General features: G+C 40.5%; 1 non-coding gene across 1 annotated transcript; it reads right to left on the bottom strand.

The window, feature by feature from the left end:
- Positions 1-9,431: 9,431 nt before the first annotated feature.
- On the bottom strand, positions 9,432-9,569 carry LOC114810678. The gene has a single exon (XR_003758373.1). It is a non-coding gene; the product is annotated as a small nucleolar RNA SNORA7 (small nucleolar RNA).
- Positions 9,570-15,916: the final 6,347 nt, after the last annotated feature.

The raw sequence follows: 15,916 nt of genomic DNA, 5'->3' as shown, positions 1-15,916 counted from the left end.
AATTCAAAGAAGGCCTTTAGAGATGTGCCTTCAATAAGCCTTTGAAGTGGTGAGAGTAATTGTCTCGGATTTGAGGAAGGAGGGCATTCCAGGCCAGAAGCTTGACTTGGGAAAGGGGTGGCCGGTGAGATAGATGAGATTAAGGCACAGGGAGAAAGTCAGCATTAGAACAGTGAAGTGTGTGGGCTGGGTTGTAGTATGAGGGTAGTGAGGTAAGGTAGTAAAGTAGCAGGAGTCAAAGTGATTGAGTTCTTTGAAGTCAATGATGAGGAAGTTTTGTTTGATGTGGAGGTTCATTCATTCATTCATTCAATAGTATTTATTAAGCGCTTACTATGTGCAGAGCACTGTACTAAGCGCTTGGAATGTACAAATCGGCAACAGATAGAGACAGTCCCTGACCTTTGACGGGCTTACAGTCTAATCTGGGGAGACAGGCAGACAAGAACAATGGCAATAAATAGAGTCAAGGGGAAGAACATCTCATTAAAACAATGGCAAATAAATAGAATCAAGGTGATGTACATCTCATTAAACAAAATAAATAGGGTGATGAAGATATATAGAGGTGAGCGGATGAGTACAGTGCTGAGGGGATGGGACGGGAGGGGGGAGGAGCAGAGGGAAAGGGGAGAGAAGAGGGTTTAGCTGCGGAGAGGTGAATGGGGAGGTAGAGGGAGCAGAGGGAAAAGGGGGGAGTTAAGTCTGGGAAAGCCTCTTGGAGGAGGTGAGCTTTAAGTAGGGATTTGAAGAGGGGAAGAGAGTTTGGCGGAGGTGAGGAGGGAGGGCATTACAGGACCGAGGGAGGACGTGGCCCATGGGTCGATGGCGGGATAGGCGAGACCCAGGGACGGTGAGGAGGTGGGTGGCAGAGGAGCGGAGCGTTTGGGGTGGGCAGTAGAATGAGAGAAGGGAGGAGAGATAGGAAGGGGCAAGGTGATGGAGAGCCTTGAAGCCTAGAGTGAGAAGTTTTTGTTTTGTGCGGAGGTTGCTGGCAACCACTGGAGGTTTTTAAGAAGGGGAGTGACATGCCCAGAACGTTTCTGCAGGAAGATGAGCCAGGCAGCGGAATGAAGAATAGACTGGAGCAGGGCAAGAGAGGAGGAAGGGAGATCAGAGAGAAGGCTGACACAATAATCCAGCCGGGATATTATGAGAGCCTGTAACAGTAAGGTAGCCGTTTGGGTGGAGAGGAAAGGGCGGGTCTTGGCGATATGAGGAGATGGATGGACAACCCCTGGAGTTTTTGGAGGAGTGGAGAAACATGTCCTGAATGATTTTGTAGAAAAATGATCCAGGCCATAGAGTGAAGTATGCACTAGAGCAGGGAGAGACAGGAAGCTGGGAAGTCAGCAAGGAGTCTGATGCAGCAATCAAGGCAGGATAGGATGAGTGATTGTATTATGTGGTAGCAGTTTGAATGGAGAAGAAAGAGCAGATTTTAGCTATGTTATGAAGGTGGGACAACAGTATTTAATGATGGATTGAATATGTGGGTTGAATGAGAGAGGGGAGTCAAGGATAATGCCAAGGTTATGGTCTTGTGAGGCAGGAAGAATGGTGATGCTCTATACTTGATGGGAAAGTTAGGTGGAGGACAGGGTTTGGTGGAAAGATGAGTTCTGTTTTGGACATGTTAAGCATGAGGTGACAGGAGGACATCCAAGTTGAAATATCTTGAAGGCAGGAGGAAATGGGAGACTGCAGAGACGGAGAGAGAGATCAGGGCTGGAGATGTAGATTTGGGTATCATCTGAATAGAGATGGTAGATGTTAAATTCTTCTAACTGTTCTCCAAGGATCTAGTACTTTCCTCTGCAGACATCAACTGCTCAATCAATGCAGTTAACAATGATTAAAAAAAACCAAAATCATAAGTTTCTTGTCAGGCTCATAAAAGCAAAAAACAAAGTAATTTTTGACTATTTGTGGAGTCCCCAGCAGGATGATTTCTTTCATGAATATCCTACTCCCCAGTAGTGTACCTTCTCCTTAATTGCTGAATTGACAGAACTAAGCGCTTAGCATACAGTAACTCCTCAATAACTACAATTGAATAAATGAATGATGGAACAAGAAATGAATCTCCCAAAATGAACCCCATCTTCTTCTTAAAAATGTTCAGAGATGGGAGAGAGATTTTTCTAGTCTTCCAAATAAGAACATGTGAGCTGGCCAAGAGGGAAAAATTCCCATTTCTGCACAAAAGAACACATATTTGTTGATCTTCAGCCAGAAATATTGTTTTTGGTGTTTTTCTTGACAGCCATCTGAGCCTGAGTCACCAAGCTGAGGACGTAAGACAGGTCTCCAGACCCCAGGCCCCATCATCTTTCCATTAAACCACACTGGAATTTATTTCCCCTGATATTTGTGCCAGGGATGTGACAATTGAATACTTCTCTACAAAGGACAGAAATAGGCACTTCAGAGGGATAAAAAAAATTCTCACTGGCCTGAGATTCTGAATCTGAATCTATATTTCTGTTATGCTTGTAACTCCCATTAAAATTAATGGGAGGTCCCTACCTGCCTACGGTTTGATGAATTTGACTGAATTTGAATGTGTTGGGGTAGAATTGCGAATTAGATCTGTGTAGAAGTTTTGAAGGTGAAATTAGCCTTGTCAATATATGTTTTCAGTCAGCTCATAAAAATCCACTTTTCACTGTGCCGAACTTTCGCTCTTCTCACTGGTATCCAATTTATTCTGTACTTGAGCTAATTTCAGTCAGTCTATCATTATTGCTCTGAAGGGCAGAGAACATTGTGTTACGTCTTTGCTGGCTGTGCTCTCTTTCTAAACAATGTTTTTTTTCCTCCATTCTTACCAAAACCAAAGAGCAGTCTAAGTGGAAATAATTCAAACTTAAAGGACTAACGCTTATGTGCTAAGTAAGGTGCCACATGAAAAATGGAAGTCACATCTGATAGCGAAGTCCAGTAATTATTATATTCTATTCCAAAATCCTTATTTTCCACAGTGTTATCTTGAAGAGTTCTGGCACCCTACAAGACCTTGTCTTTCTGGAGTTTTCCTGGTAGAGTATTTTATGCCATCTAGCTAAAGTCTTATAATATCATAATTATGCTATCCCATGAGGAGATCTCAAATGAAATTAATGAAACACCATTAACCTAAGACAAGAGCCATGGGAGCGCAGAAGACTCCCGGAGAGTGGTCTTTTTAAATATCAAATTCATAACTTGGAAGAAAATCCTCCAACATAAATCTTAATGGAACCAAAGAAACCATAATCAGTAGACAACTGTTTCTCCTAAATGTTTTCTCTCGCTTCCTGGGGTGGAATATAAGAAAAATAGAGTTCAATTAAAATATATGGAAAATTACAAATAGGAAAGAAAAATAAAGCCACCAAAAACACTCTATCTTGAAAATATTCATTTCCTGTCATGGTCCCCAAACAATTATGAAGTCTGAAAACCATCACAGTTCCACTGGGATTCTCCAAACTCAATGTGTTATTTCCAGATATTGTAAAATAGGAATTGGTTGTTCTGTTTTAAATTACATGTTTGCATAATAAATAGTAAAATAAAATCAGGAGATTCCAAACATAAAAACTTCACTTTATTATCATCCAGTTTAGTAAAAGATAGAAATCAACGATGGAAAGTATAGGGGATGGTAATCCCCCTGAGCTCCAGGAAACCCATATGTCTGCCCCAAGTAAGCAAACTTCACAAAACAAGAAAGTAAGCTGAGGGAGGGCTGGATATTTGTTTGAAAGTGTGTTCTCCCAGCAGCTGATCATCAACGATAGTCTGACTGACCTATCCCGAAAATTCAACCCCAGTGGATGGGAAGGCTGGAGAGGCAGGTTAAAGTTTAGCATGTTTCAGACTCTTTCTGATGCCCAGTCTGAAAGAAGCAGGAGAAACTAATTACCTAAGAGGTGTTTGCATGTGCGTGCGCACACACACACACACACACACACACACACACACACAAAGAGTAAGTTCCTTGAAAATATGGACGATGTCTTTTACTCCTACTATACACTTCCCTGGATGCAGTAGTTTCTCAATAAATATAATTATTGAATGAATTAATTCATTAAATGTATGCAGTATGCAGTAGTTTCTCAATAAATATAATTATTGAATGAATTAATGAATAGCCATTTGGGCCACAGTGAGGTGAGTTTGTTGGAATATGGCTCACATGAATGAAGCATTCCTATTGAGGGCTGTCCCTAAGTAGTGCCAATGGGGAACTTCTCTATGAAATAAATATTTCTTGGAAAAGTCGGGAAGTATACTGATCTCAAGCTCAGGTGATCACCCTTACCTTCACTCTCCTTATTTCATCAGGCTTCCCTTACTGTGTCCAACCCAATTATCTTCTATCTACCCCAGCATTTAATACACTTACCACATTAGTACAATCACTCATCCAATCCTGACTGGATTACTGCATCAGTATCCTTTCTGACCTCCCATCACCTTACCCCTTCTTACCTCATCTCCCTACTCTCCTTCTACATCCCAGCCCACACCTTCCGCTCCTCTGCTGATAACCTTCTTACTGTGCCTCATTCTCACCTGTCCTGCTATCAACCCCTGGCCCCTGGAATACCCTTCCTCCTCAAATCCGCCAATCACACTTCTCCCCTTCAAAGCCCTACTGAGGGCTCACTTCCTCCAAGAGGCCTTTCCAAAGCCCCCTTTTTCTTCAGCTCCCCTTCCACTCCACATCACCTCAACTCACTCCCTTTGCTCTATTCCTCTCTCCCTGCCCCACAGCACTTGTGTATATGTATATATCTATAATTCTATTTATATTGATGCCTGTTTACTTGTTTTGATGTGTATACATCTGTGTATATATCTATAAATCAATTTATATTGATACCTGTTTACTTGTTTTGATGTCTGTGTCCCTCTTTCTAGACTGTAAACCTGGTGTGGGCAGGGATTGTCTCTATTGCTGAATTGTACTTTCCAAACACTTTAGTATAGTGGTCTGCACACAGTAAGCGCTCAATAAAGACAATTGAATATATGAATTCAGTTTTGGGGCCAAAGTAATGATAATTACTATTATTATTACTACCCTCATGAACTGTTGCCAACCCCTATATCCACCATACATTTTAGGTCCCTGCTCCCCCTGCAGCAGCAGCATGGCCCAGTGGTTAGGGCATGGGCCTGTGAGTCAGCCAGCCTGGATTCTAATCCTGGCTCTCCCACTTGCCTTCTGCGTGACCTTAACTAAGTCACTTAACTTCTCTGTGCCTCTTTCTTCATTGGTAAAGTAGTTATTTAGTGCCTGTTCTTCTTCCCCCTTAGATTGTGAACCCCAAGTGGTTCAGGGAGTATGTCCAACCTGATTATCTTGTATCTACCCTAGTATTTAAAACAGATAGTAAGTGCTGAGCAAATACAACAATTATTATTTCAGACTTCATCCTGGTTATAGTCACTGAATTGAAACTTCTTGTTGTCAAATTTGAGGATGTGATAGGGATCTGAAAACTCCAACTAGCCCCTGTGGGAAGAAAAACCAGGCTCTGTGGAAAATTCCCTAAAGCAAGAGAACCTTGGTGTGGCCAGATACGAGAAAGATATAATAATACTAGCATTTGTTAAGTATTTACTATGTGCCAAGCACTATTCTAAGTGGTGGGGTAGATACAAGTTAATCAGGTTGCCCAGGTGGAACTCACAATCTAAATTCCTATTTTACAGATGAGGTAACTGAGACACAGAGAAGTTAAGTGACTTGCCCAAAGTCACATAGCTGATGTGGCAGAATTTGGATTAGAACCCACAACCTCTGACTCCCAAGCCCATGCTCTTGCCACTAAGCCATGCTGCTTCTCAACAGCGTGATATGATATGTATGTATGAACGTATGATATGTATGTATATGAAGATATCATAAGTACCTGACTCAGAGCATCCAAGGAAGAACCCTAGGAAATATTATTTGACCTAAATCACAAAATTCTGCAAGGAGACCTCTAAATCATCTGAATTTTAGTCAAATATTTTAGCCACTAGACTCCCCAGTAATTCCATATTACTTTTCATTCTTCTTTCCTTTCTTTACTTCTCTTTTTCTTTCCTATTTTCTTTTCCTCATTTACTAAAAACAGCTCACTGGTTCCTAGTTTGGTGACATGGTTCCATACATGAAATGCCTAGTAAGAGAGACCACTCCAGAAGATCGGGCCTGAAAGACAGGTTTCACATCTGAAAATATTCACAGCCACACGTTATAAAAAATATATGTGGAGGCAAATAGGATTCATTTTCCATCACAGCATTACGTGACCCAATGCTCCCAGTTCCAATGCTCTTTTCTTTGTTCTCATAACACACTCTACTTAAAATGCTTCCCAACAATCTCTTAAGGATATTAAACTTTTAAAACATTAAAGAGAAAAAAAGCAGCCCATCTTCAACTGGTAGATTAGTGGGTGATTTCTCAATGTTCCTTTCTGAATGTATTTCCAAATTACCCTTCCTTGCATTACATTCAGTATGCATACCGGAATATTTTCAGCAAATGCTTCACTGAAAAAAATGGAATGCATGTGAAATTTCTTCCTTTCATCATGCTCTCTTTCCATAGCTGGTACTCTACATGGAGGACATGTTGCATTCTCTGGAAGACAGCTTTATAGCTTGAATAAGCATTTCTAAAAGAGAGAGGCAGTTGACATCCACTGAATATTTGGAAAGATGACTAGGAAACCAAGACCAATAGAAATTTCTGTGGTCCAGGATTTCATAATTTCAAAGTGTCTTTCCTTTTTAATTTTTTTTTCAGTAAAGAGTTTTTATGCTCTTAAAAAACAGTTTATGGAGGCATTATTTTCTATTTAGGACCAAATAACTACCAAAGGATGGTAGTTCTGATTATAAATTTCATTTCCATTTCAATAGTTCAGTTTCATATTAGTTTCCTTGATGCCAAGATCAGAAATTTTGGAATCATAGTGCTTTTATTTATGTGTGTGTGTGTGTGTGTGATTTTTTTTCCTGAGTAAGACTACATTGTTTTTTTTGATAGCCTAAGTAATACTTTGACTAATTTATACCTCTGCAACAGAAATCATCTTTGTGTAAGTTTTCTCTGATTGAATGAATCAAAATCATTTATAGAGCACTCACTCTGTAAAGAACACTGTACTTAAGTACATGGAAAAATACAATAAAATCATCTGATGATCTCTGACCCCGAAGACCTAACACTCTAATAGGGAGAACCATTTAGAATTTAGTTTGGCAGGACCCAATCACTGGTCTCCCTAAAGAAAACACAACTTACCAACAGCTATAAAGTAAATACTAGTCTGGGAGACCTCATCCAGCTCAGCACAAATCCTTTCCTCTGGATCATTTTTCTACAAACCCTTTCCTCTGGATCATTTTTCTACAAAAACGTTCTGGTCACGTCACACTGCTCCTCCAAAAACTCCAGTGGTTGCGTGCCCACCTCCATATCAAACACAAACTCCTCTCCTTTGGCTTTAAAGCAATACATCACCTTGCCTCCTCCTACCTCACCTCGGTCCCTCCTACCTCACCTTGCTTCTCTCCTTCTACAACCCAACCCACATACTTTGCTCCTCTAGTGCTAATCTTTTCACTGTGCCTTGATCTTGCCTGTCTCACTGCTGAACCCTAGCCCACCTCCTTTCTCTCATCTGGAATTCCTGCCCTCCTCTAATTGGACAGAATATTTCTCTCCCCCGCTTCAAAGTCTTACTGAAGGCACATCTCTTCCAAGAGTCCTTCCCAGACTAAGCACTTTTCCACATCTCCCACTCTGTTCTTCATTGCTAATTTGCTCTCTTTGCTCTTCCCCCCTCCCAGTTCCAAAACACTTGTGTACATATCTGTAATTATATTGATCTCTTTGCTCTTCCCCCCTACTAGCCCCAAATCATTTATGTACGTATCTGTAATTTTATTTATTTGTATTGATGTCTGTCTCCAGGCCTCTAGGCTCTGAGCTCATTGTGGTCGGGAAATATCACAGCTGTATTGTACTTTCTCAAGCACTTAGTATAGTGCTCTGCTTACAATAAGCACTCAATAAATACCACTGAATGAAGAAACACAGTCCACACTGGACTCAGATCGATGTTAGAAAATAGGTTAGATAACAGGGTAGATGCTGTCAGGCTGGAGAGACATTAGATAAAATCTGCACAGAAGCAGAGAGATGACTCTATGGGTCATCTATGGGTGTCTTCTATGGGTGTCTTCTGGCCCTGGGTATTTACTGTTCATTTATTCATTACTGAAAGACAAAAATTATTTCTGATTTTGCAAGATGGGATATGACTGTTCAGGGCTCAGTTTAAACAGTAACTTAGATACTCTGGATGCCTACAGATATTCAAGAGGAAATGAAATTTTTAGGGTGGCGAAAGTCAGGAAACTGGGGAAAACCTCTGGGAATACAAAGTTGCCATCTGAAGAATAGATGAAAACACATGAAGGATTTTTATTTGGACTATCTGACAATGGTCTCCACTGGAACTAGATGAAACACATATTTCTGTTTGGAACAGTTGAATTGTTCTTCACTACACTAAAATAATTTTCAGACAGGAAGAAAGAGGAAAATACATGAGTTAGTACTTAAGTAAGAGGGTGAATAAGTGGTACAGCCAATTTCATGTGAGTTTTACAAATTCCAGCTGCAGAACAAGCACACCACTCACTAGCAGGAGAGAATTGGCTCTGGATGGGAACTAGGTAATGATTTCAAAGCTCTGGTGAAAGTATAGAACAAGGAACTCAGTTGAATTAAGGAAAAACAGAATTACTCAGGTTCCAGTTTAACCTCCAGGAACTCAGGTTCCAGTTTAGAGAAGCAGCATAGCTCAGTGGAAAGAGCATGGGCTTTGGAGTCAGAGGTCATGAGTTCGAATCCCAGCTCTGCCACTTGCCAGCTGTGTGTGGGCAAGTCACTTAACTTATCTGTGCCTCAGTTCCCTCATCTGTAAAATGGGGATTAAGACTGTGAGCCCCATGTGGGACAACCTGATTCCCCTATGTCTACCCCAGCGCTTAGAACAGTGCTCTGCACATAGTAAGCGCTTAACAAATACCAACATTATTATTATTATTAACCTTGCTCCTGGATAAACTTTGTATGTTCACTCAGATTCTAAAAATAATCATTTTACATCTCCCCATTCCACAAAATCCTCTAATGGTTGCTCATCCTTGTCTTATGTTGTTGAGTCATCTTCAACCTATAGTGACATCATAGACACAGCTCTCCCAGAATGTCCCATCATAGATACATCTCTCCCAGAATGTCCCACCTCCATCTGCCATTGTTCTGGTAGTGTATCCATAGAGTTCTCCTTCCACACAGTAAAAGTGAGTCTCCGTCCTCGACTCTTTCGCATCCCGCTGCAACCCAGAATAAAGGAGTCTTGACTTGTAGCAGATTGCCTTTCACTCGCTAGCCACTGACCAAGCTAGGAATGGAATTGGTATGCCTCTGCTTGACTCTCCCTCCCATAACTGAGACTGGTAAAGTATTGGAAACTCTCCAGGTATAACCCTGAGAGGGTGGGTTGTTCATCCACTTCCACATAAAACAGAAAATCCTTACTAATGGCTTTAAGGGACTCAATCAGCTCACCCCAACCTACCTTAAGAAGCAGCGTGGCTCAGTGGAAAGAGCCCAGGCTTGGGAATCAGAGGTCATAGGTTCTAATCCCGGCTCTGCCACTTGTCAGCTGTGTGACTTTGGGAAAGTCATTTAACTTCTCTGAGCCTCAGTTACCTCATCTGTAAAATGGGGATTAGGACTGTGAACCCTATGTGGGACAACCTGATCACCTTTATCCCCCCAGCGCTTAGAACAGTGCTTTGCACATAGTAAGTGCTTAACAAATACCATCATTTTATCATTTTTATTTTCCTTGGCTGATTTCCTACTACCACCCAGCTGGCTTGCTTCACTCCTCCAATTCCAACCTCCTTACTGCACCTGTCTCATCTATCATTTTGCCCATGCCTTGCCCATGTCTTTCCTCCTACTGTCCTGGAATTCTCTTCCCCTTCATATCTGACAGAACACCACCACTCCCCACCTTCAAAGTTTTATTAAAATCAAATCTCCTTCAGGAGGCCTTCCCTCACTAAGCCATTTCCCTTACTCCCTCTCCTTTCCACATTGCCTGTGCAATTGAATCTGTAACCTTTAACTATTTGATATTTATCCCACCCTCAGCTCCATGGTCCTTATGCATATGGCCATAATTTCTCTTAATGTCTGTCCCTTTTATTTTGTGCCTGTCTTCCCCTCTAGATGGTAAGCTCTTAGTGAATAGGGAATGTGTCTAGCCACTCTGTTGTACTATATTTAGTACAGTGCTCTGCAAACAGTAAGTGCTCAATAAATATAACCACTTGATTGACTTACTGACTGAGTCATATTTCAAGATAAACCCGTTTGTGTTAATGAAGATTCTGTCTTGTCTTATGCTGTCAAGTCGTTTCTGACCCATAGCAACACCACAGACTCATCTTTCCCAGAATACCCTCCTCTCCATCTGCAATTGTTCTAGTAGTATATCCATAGAGTTTTCTTGGTAAAAGTATGGAAGCGGTTTACCATTGCTGCCTTCTGCACAGTAAACTCAGGTTTGCACACTTGACTCTCTCCCCTGCCTCTGGCTGCCAGCGTGGGTGACTTTGATCTTGCAGTGAATTGCCTTCCACTTGATAGCCACTGCCCCAACTAGAAATGGAATGGGTAGGCACCTGGTTGACTCTCCCTCCTGTAGCTGAGACTGGTAGAGTACTGGAAACTCTCCAGGTGCAACCCTGAGAGGGGACATGGAGATTTTACAGGCAGTATAAAGCTTCCATGTAACTTCAACTATTTGGTAGTTTCCATTTCTAAACTAAAATCAGAATGTCTAACCACACCCAATGTCAAGTCAACTTTCAGGTTTAATGTTGTGGCTCTATTATGCTTAGGAAAATGTTTCCAAATGCACTGACCACAGATGAACACTTTGCTCATTAAGATTCAGCACATCCACTCTCTAGGTTGGCCTTATATATGAATCACTAATTGTCCTCCATACAAAAACTTTCCAAAATACTCCTATGTAATGAGCAGTTGTTGAACAATCATGATATTTTTCCCAAGAATACAGCAAAAAGTATAACCAGTGAAAGGTTGTCAATGGGGAATAGTGTCATAATACTAAAAATAATGTGCTCTCCAGCACCTAAACAAAGAATACTGTGTAGAAACTGTTATACATTTAAAAATTAATGTGACCTATAGTTTAATGGATGAAGTCTAGTTAACCTTTTCTGACACTCCCATGTCAATATGGGAAATCTATGCATCAATCCTAAATTTCTGAGCCTCTCTCCTTAGAGGCAAACTGTAAATGGTCAGATTTATCTCAGAAATTGAAAAAGAATGCAAGAGGGAAATAAATCAATTCCATGTTAAAAAAGATCCAAAGAACTTAAAAAGGCAGACATTTCATGTAAGCATGTGAATGAGACTTTTCTGATATCCATGACTGTAAAATTGGGCTAGAAAATGTATTGAATTGGGTTTTTTCAAGCAGTTTATGGATTACCTGTGATATATCAGGCTTCTGCCCTTCATTAGCAGGAACCAAGAAGTGTTAAGGAAATTAATTCTGCCTAGTTTTCTAGGCAAACAAGATGCATGAAATTACTTTGTTAATTGTTTACTTTTAATCATAGAGATGCAAGCCAAGTTTTGTTGAAAAGGAAGCAGAGATCTTAGAGCTAAGAGGACTCCACAAAGTTTATAACAGTTACTGGGGCTAGAAATCACAACCCACAATTTCTCATTGGCTTCCAATTTTCAGCAGAAGCCAAAAGACTGTAAGAACTGTAGAGGTTCTCTAGACTGTAAGCTCACTGTGGACATGGAACATGTCTACCAACTCTGTTATATTGTACTCTTTCAAGGGTTTAGTACTGTGCTCTGCACACAGGAAGTGCTCAATAAATGAATGATTAATTAACATGCAAGTAAAGTTGATGTGGCATCTCCAAGTCAGCTCAGCCATTGTGTAGAAACTAAGTCTAGGAGAGGCAGTAAGTTTCATTTAGATTTGCCTTATCAACCATATTTATTCTAAACCATGGTCCATGCTCCTTGGTAATTCCAATGTACAGGTGAAAGACTTTTAAAATTGATTTAATTCTCATTACTCTTAATATGAATGGGTGTATTTGCCCTAATGGCAATTACTGTTTATTATTATTAATAATAATTTTATTAATTATGGTAGTTATTAAGTGCTTACTATGAGTTAGGCACTGTACTAAGTGCTGGGGTGGACACTGTCCCATGGGACTCACAGTTTCAATCCCCAAGTTTACAGATGAGGTAACTGAGGCCCAGAGAAGTTAAGTAACTTGTTCAAGGTCACACAGCAAAAAGATGGAGGAGCCGATTAGACCCATGACCTCCTGACTCTCAGGCCCGTGCTCTATCCACTTCTCTATGTAGAGTTGCCACATGCAGGTGGATAATATAACTCTGATGCTCTTCAGCTCAGAAACAGTAATAATAATAATTGAGACATTGTACTGGCTAACTGTTCATTATGTGACAACCACTGGGGTAAGTGCTGGGTTAGGTACAGTTCATCAGGTGGAACACAGCCTCAGTCCCACACAAGGCTCACAGTCTAAGTAATAATAATGGTATTTGTTAAAAGCTTACTATGTGCCAAGCACTGTTCTAAGCACTGGGGTAGATAAAGGTAATCGGGTGGTCCCACGTGGGGTTCACACTTTTAATCCTCATTTTAAAGATGAGGTAACTGAGGCACAGAGAAGTTAAGTGACTTGCCCAAGGTCACACAGCAGACAAGTGGTGGAGCAAAGATTAAGTCCAAGGTTATCTGACTTCCAGGCCAATGCTTTTGCTACTAAGCCTTTGTGATTCTCTCATAGATTCCGATATTTAATGCCCCTACCTACCATGCCAGATATTTAACTCTTTGATAAAATCATAGTAGTAATGACTGTTGTATTTGTCAAGCACTCACTATGTGCTAAGCATTGTACTAAGTCCTATGCTAGTTACAAGATCATCAGATTTGACACAGTCCCTCTCTCAGACATGGCTCACATTCTAAATAGCATCAACTCTATTATATTGTACTCTTTGAAGTGCTTAGTAGAATTCTCTGCACATAGCAAACACTCAATGTATATGATTGATTTAACTGATTGAAGTAGAAGGGAGAATAGCTATTGATTCCCCATTTTATGTATGAGGAAACTGAGGCACAGAGAAGTTCAATTACTTGCCCCAAATCACACAGAAGGCAAGTGGCAGAGTCGGGATCAGAAATCAGATTCTCTGACTTCCAGTCCCATGCTCTTTCCACTAGGCCACCCTGCTTCTATAACTACTCTCAGTCCCTCCAATTCTGCCATCTCTGATGACCACATATCTGCCTCATTGAAATAACTTAAACCAGCAGACATGAATTCACTGCTTCCCCTCCTTCTTGGCTGTTTCTCAAGAGGATATTTCTTGTCCACTTTTAAAATCTACTCTGTCTACTTGTCTGTCAATACAGGTATTATTCTTGACTTACCATCCTTTTTATATTTCCATATTCAGTCTGTCTCCAAATTGTATTAGATTTGCCTCAGTAACATTTCCAGGATAAATCCCTTCCTCTTTTTCCAAATGGGTACCATGCTGATCCAGGCATCTGTTATAGCCCTGCATTACTACTGCATCAACTTCCTGACAAATATCCCTGTCTCAAGTCTCTGTCCTCTCCAGTCCACCTTGCCAACTACTTCATTGATAAAATTGAAACCGTCAGACATAGTCTCCCTAAAATTTCCTGGTAGATTGAAGCTCTTTGAGGTCAGGGATCATTAATGTTGATTTTATTATACCCTCCCAAGGACATAGAACAGTGCTCTATCAATAGTGGTTTGAAGTAGATATCTAAAAATGCTATTGATTCCTTGACCATGGTCACCTCTTCTGGTTAATAGTCAATCAGTAGTGTTCTTTCTTGATACAACTAGGTTTCATTTGTAAAAATTGCCCAGAATATTGAAATTATAGTCTAATTCCAGGTCTTAGACTTATTCATGCCCCCTCATTCAGGTTGTCTAGAAGTTTTAATAAAACTGGACTTAATGCACACCCAAATACACACATCTCAGGTAACCATTTCCCCAAACATTACAGGCAGTTATACTTCTGAATTGGCATAAATCTCACTTGCCACCCATACTGCTAAATTCTTGGACCAGAGCCCTATAGAAACCTTACCAAATATAATATTGGCATCCATTAGGATAAAACTTTCTCATCCGCAGGGTCCATAAATTTTCAGTGGACATTTCAGTAGCATCTATTTTAAGACTCATTTAGTCAGTTTCTGGGAAATTAATTAATCCTGAAAGAATGGAATGATCTAGTATTCTCAATGTCTTACATATATATATTTACAAGAGACCGAGGTCCTCACAGAATGACAGAGTGTTTCACTTGCAAAATACTAATGGGAAAAGTTCGAAGGAACCAAATTGACCTCCTCACCTCCCCAATTTGATAAAACCCATGTAATGACAAAATTCTCATAATTCCAAGTGACTAGTGTGACATAAAGAATAGAATTCACAGTACTCATATCTATAAATATTTAATATTCTCCCTAATATCAGAGGGCTCTTGCTAACACTCAGGCATCCCCAGAGGGCACCCGAAGATCAGATGTCCTGTGGAACTGAGGTAGAGCAGGTAAACAGATAGACAAGTCAATCCTGCATGACATTACAGTCCCACTGAAGCAATTCCAGGATGACAGATGATTGCCAACTATGCTTGAAAAGCTCTCTTGCTTTACAATCTCAAATTTCCTCCTACACCCACTGCTTCCTTAAATCAAATATGTCAAAAAACTGAACTCTACATGTTCTTTCCTAAGGCTCCTTCTCCTTCTGTTCTTCTCCCTCCTCCTAACACTCCCATCACTCCCAACAATATCAACTTAGACTTGTCCAGAATGGTCTCCATTCACAGGAGAGGACAGGTTTCCCATGAAGGACAAATCCCTATGCAAAGGGAGTGGGATGGAAGTTGTTTGGGATCACTAGGAAATGTGTTTCCTGATCTCAGCAGGTGAAACAATCCACTCAATAAAAGAACGTTTGGAGATAAATAAAAGGATATTTTTTGGGGCAAATAAAGTCTATGTGTAAAACCAGAAAATCTGAGTGACTCTGATGAGACCTGTACCATGTCTGAAGCTTTGTGACTTCCACACCTGGATTTGTAGTTTTTTAAGAAGATTTTCCATCTGACTTGAGGTGGTTTTTTGTATTAGATGAATTTATTCTGAGGTACATGCTTCTGACTTTATCTTTTGGAAATCTATATCACTTTTCAATACATACTCTTAGTTTTTATCTTAGAGTTACCATGGAATTACCTTGGCCAATTTAGAAGCCATCATGATCATCCCATCATTCTCCTTGTTCCTAGCCAAACAAACCATTCATTTCCACATAATAATAATAATAATGGTATTTATTAAGCACTTACTATGTACTAGGCACTATACTAAGGACTGGGGTGGATACAAGCAAATCAGGTTTGACAAAGTCCTTGTCCCATGGAGAGCTCTCAGTCTCAATCCCCATTTTACAGATGAGGTAACTGAGGCACAGAGAAGTGAAGTTACTTGCCCAAGGTCACACAGCAGACAATTGGTGGAGCCAGGATTAAAACCCATAACCTTCTGACTCCCAGGTCCATGCTCTATCCACTACACCATGCTGCTTCCTTAAGAACCTCCAGTGGCTATGCATGCACCATCCCACTGAACAGAAATTCCATCCCATCAGCTTTAAAGCAATCTAACACCTT

This window comes from Ornithorhynchus anatinus, chromosome 3 (assembly GCF_004115215.2).
Source record: "Ornithorhynchus anatinus isolate Pmale09 chromosome 3, mOrnAna1.pri.v4, whole genome shotgun sequence".
Classification (NCBI taxonomy): Eukaryota; Metazoa; Chordata; class Mammalia; order Monotremata; family Ornithorhynchidae; genus Ornithorhynchus; species Ornithorhynchus anatinus.
Note: the sequence above shows the minus strand (reverse complement) of the source record. Positions and strands in the feature narration are given on the sequence as shown.